Raw genomic sequence first — 5,000 nt, forward strand, 5'->3', positions numbered from 1 at the left:
TAAATAACAAAAAAGAGAGCACTGTCTAGCATGCCAGAGTGCATTTTATGTCTGATCCCTCACTTGTAGCCATTATTACTGGCCTCTGAGTGATGTGATGAGCACGCGTGTGTGTGTGTGTGTGTGTGTGTGTGTGTGTGTGTGTGTGTGTGTGTGTGTGTGTGTGTGTGTGTGTGTGTGCGTGCATGTGTGTGTGTGTGTGTGTGTGTGTGTGTGTGTGTGTGTGTGTGTGTGTGTGTGTGTGTGTGTGTGTGTGCACATTCTGTATTACAGAGCCTTCACCCAAGATAATATAATCCAGGTGAGTAGAAAGCCTAAAAGCTGTAGAATAGTGATTCATTGGACCACATGTCACCTCTCTCCTCAAAGAGTTCAAATGGTGTGGCAATGGTGAAGAACCCTTACAGCACTGTACAGGCTTATTATCTATGACAGGAAATATGTGGTGCAGAGGAAGAGGCCTTTGAGGGTGGTACACCCCCCCCCTCAGCTTTAGGAAGGTGACTGCATTCATATCAATGATCACAGAGGCATTAGATGTGTTGAGCTCAATAAAATATGTGAATAAAATGTTGTGCCATTTAACTTTTCACACAGGTGTGCTGGCAGTGTTTCACCTCTGTGCATCTTATCACTGTTCATAGCTGCATGCTGTTGGCAATTGGCCTGATCTCCACACTTTTCTAGTTCCATTTTGCTCTGGTTATACATGCTGTTCCATACCATCTGAGAAGGACTGCACACCTGTATGCTTGACTTACTTGTGTGGGCTAGAACAACTTTGTACTGCTCATAGCACTTATATGAGTACACATTTGTCACGTGTGCATGGATACCTACAAGTCCGAGTTGTCAGCATCAGCTAGGACAGCTATGCAGACAGGACATATGCTAGTACAAGTCTGTCATAAAAATATATTTTGGCAGACTGTGTGTGGGGAGGCATTTGAGTTGCTGATGTGAACTAGCAGACTGTGATAATGCCTGATGGGGTCTTGGTTTAGGGTCATAACATTATATACATGCATGGTCAGAGCACATATACCTACTCTGTGTGTCTTCTATCCAATCCCTGAATCATTGCCCTGTTTTTAACTGACCACTCTCCATCCTGTGTTTGTACATAAACCATCTATGTTTCCCCGTTTATCTATTTTAGTCTCACCCATGTTAATTGAGTTGCTTCCTCTTGTCTGTGTATACTATTCTCCTTTGTTCCACACCACATATCTGATATCTTAATATAAAAATGGGCCACAACCCACAACATAATATTGCCTCTCCTGATTCGACACAATCCCCTATGACAATCCTCACTTTTGTCTGTTCTGCTTGCTAGCCATGATTCTTTCTCCTTGCCTATCGTCCACTACTAGTAGCACTTATGCATTGCATGGTGTAACCCCCACCCTTGTCCCAGGCTCTGCTATTCTATGACCTTCTTTTGGCCAGACCACATTTTTAAATGATATTTGTTATTGTCATAGCTATATCTGGCTGTATACTTTTCAAATACTAGTTATTTATCCAGGTTGTCTTGTGCAATGTCCTTGCCTTTAAGATATTTACTGCTATTTGTAATGGCCTGCCTTGGCTCCCTTTCACTGCTATGATCCACCTCTCTCTACAACTCTTTACAGCTGTCTTTCCATGCTAAGGTATCAGCATCAGTCATTGTAGACATTGCAGGTGCTACAAACATTACTATACTTGGAATGATATGTCTTTGTAACGTTTTTCATCTTTAAGTGTTCTGTATTGTTTACAAAGTGGGGAGTGGGTTGCTTCTGCCACAGATGTCTTTGAAAATGCTTTACAGGCATTTTGGAATCCAGCCCAATGTTTCCATATGCACTTATTTTTATGTATGTGAAAATGATATCTGTCATCTATGCAAACAGTACTGTATGTGACTGGCTTAATCTTTTGTGTTGTTTTTTTACAAGTTGTGTCTCAACAACCATTTATTACTTTGATGACTTTGTGGGAGTGGAGATACAGACAGACAGTAATTTAAACATTTAGCTACTATAGACAGAATTACGATGTTCTGGTACCAGTGACAGAATTTATTAGTAACTTTATAAAAGGCAAGTGTGCAAGAGCCAATTCTCAACTTCAAGATTTAATATCTGAAAAAGTATTTTGCTTTGCAATAAAAAACAAGTAAATCAATACTATTTTCTGTAGCTATTATTCATAATAAAAAAAAAAATCTTTTCAAAAACCAACACAAACATAAATAAATATTAAGCAGGCTGTTTTTGTTTTATTGAGAATTTATACAAGTATATTATATAACAAAACAGACTCAGTTCTAGGAAATAAACAGAAATATTGCTACAGTTTGACTGCAAAATGTGAACTATAATGATTCAGCATGCCACATGTGTACCTGTTTTAGTGATAACATATTAAGTTACTTGTCTTTGGATAATTAGACATTTTGTATCCATGTGTCATTCCCGGCCTATAGCTGCTGTCTATGCAAAATTTTGTAAGTTTCCCTCATGCTCATGTGGGCTTTTTCTTAGAAACCCCATTCCTTCCCACATCCCAAAGGCATGCTGTTTACCCTGACTTGCTACTGTAATGAATTGTCAACAGGATTTTTGGATGGAATTTTATCTATGAGTCATACTAGAAAGGAGCCTTTGGTTCATTTGATGTAGCAGAATACAATGAAATAAAAATAACTTCCAAAAGACCATATGCTGACAGTCTGTAACACACTGCTGGCTCAAACAGTCACTGCATAATGCTGAAAATCTGTATAATGAGCAGCAAAGAACAACACTGTGAAACAGTCCAAAAAACTGAACAGAACCAAGAACATCCAGAATCCAAAGCAAGTATTATGTTGCTACAAAGAACTCCCTGATGCAACACCATAATTTTGTGTGCATGATTGCTCATACTCAAGTAACGCAAATGTGAAAAAATGCCCTTGGGATGCAGTAACTGAAAAGTGTGCTGCAATATAAGAGACTCTGTAGTTAAAGTTTCTGACTTATGGTCTTGAGTTCAGTTCTGACCGGTGGTCGCTATGTGGAATTTGCATGCTTTCTCTCTATTTCCATGGATTTTTGTGAGAACTGCAGGTTTTTTCTCATCTCCATAAAACAATGTTACTTGACTTACTACAATAAACTATTCATGAATATGTTTTCTATATTCCATTGATGCTGTAGCTTGGTTTGTGACTGAAAAGGTTCAGGATGGACTTAATGGATAACAAATTACATCCAATATACTGCAGCATAATTAATTATTTGTTTATTTATTTATTTGTTGATATATTCATTTCATTTTGGGGGGGGGCATCTGAAACAAGTAGGGGAACTGGTCCAAGAATGCTTTTCAGCCATTAATCAGCCAAAAGACACATTTTTATATTAGTTACATTGATTATGTAGCTGAAATGCCACTACAGAACATTAAGCTTTTCAGTGCATAGTTCAAACAAATTTAAGGATCCCAGTTTCAAACATGCTTTAATATATTGTCATAGGTTTGATTTCCTCAGTCTGAACAACAAGTATTGTGATTTTGAATGTCACCTAACCTGACAATGTTAATGAATCACCAGTACCAAAAACAGTTGTGCTTGATTGATGTATTTAGTTGCCAAAGGAAATTAATTAAATAAATAATTGACATATTACTGTACTGCCAACATAAGCAGATGCTTAGCTCATCATTTTGTAGGTGCACTTGCTTCCATAAGCAGGTGTTCCTCCTGATACATCCCTACCCAACCTCTTTTCATATACCCCACTAAATAACATTCTGTCACTAAGTATATGAGACAGTTCCATGGTCCCACCATCCTCTGACCAAACTAAGACCTCCTTAGTCACATCTCAAATCGTTATGCTTCAGAAAATGATTAATGGTTGCTCCTCTCTTTTTTCGTCTTTAGTTTATCTACCGTTAGTCTTTCAAGAAGATCCTCACATGTGAATTATTAATTTACAGATGGATATAATGACAGAACTCAGGTTTTAATAACTGCTACTGTATTCTTGATGGAGAAACGTGACCCTAAGAAAATTTACTATGCTGTTGTCTAGTATGTCACTGTGTCCAGCCTATCTCAGTAGTAATTTTGCTTTATCACAGCACTGCAGAAAGATTTCTAGAAAAAAAATCTGCAGTCGTTGCTCATGGGGTTACTAGGTTTTTAGTTAACCATGATAACCCCTCATTTGAAAATAATAGTGTATACTTAAAGACACTTTTATAGGTCCTAACACAGCATAAATGCCCCCATGCTTTACTCATTCTTTATGTATTTACTACCCAGTTGTCCACTTGTTATCCAATACAAGGTCATCAGGAGAGCCAGAGCTTATCCCCACATGGAAAGCAAAATACAGTTGGCTTTCTTGTGGCATGCATACATAAACACACACAGATACACAGATACAGTATTACATCAGAAGCACCATTTTGTACTGAGTGGATGAATAGAAAAGCATAATCTTTTGTGGATAACTTGCCAGCCTAACTAGACTGGCACTGTGCCAATTCAATAACAGTGATAATAACACTAATGCAGAATAATGACATCATAAAATTAGTTTTACATCACAAAGTCACACTTCTGTGCATACATCACACTATTCAGCATTCATAAAATCCTTGTCTCAAACTGATTAACATATCTCCTGTTACAATGAAGAGTTAAGGCAAGCTGTCCCATCCCTCCTTTCAAAGCACGTTAATGCAAAATGTACATTATACAGTATTCAGTTTTACTTTTAAAATGCCACAGAAATATTATGCAGTAGGATACATTTCCATGGCCGAGACAAATAATAATTTCAATCTAGAAAACTGAACAGAAAATCAATTAAGATATTAGCACAACTCACATTCACTCATTGGAACTTAGTCTGCATGACATCTCTGCTTACAGTGTCCCCTGCATCTTTCACAATAATACCAGCAAACATCATTGTTTGAAAGTACAGGCTATGGATTAATGTCACGTGATT

The sequence above is a fragment of the Protopterus annectens genome, chromosome 4.part1 (assembly GCF_019279795.1).
Source record: "Protopterus annectens isolate FY-2018-M chromosome 4.part1, PAN1.0, whole genome shotgun sequence".
Taxonomy (NCBI): Eukaryota; Metazoa; Chordata; order Ceratodontiformes; family Protopteridae; genus Protopterus; species Protopterus annectens.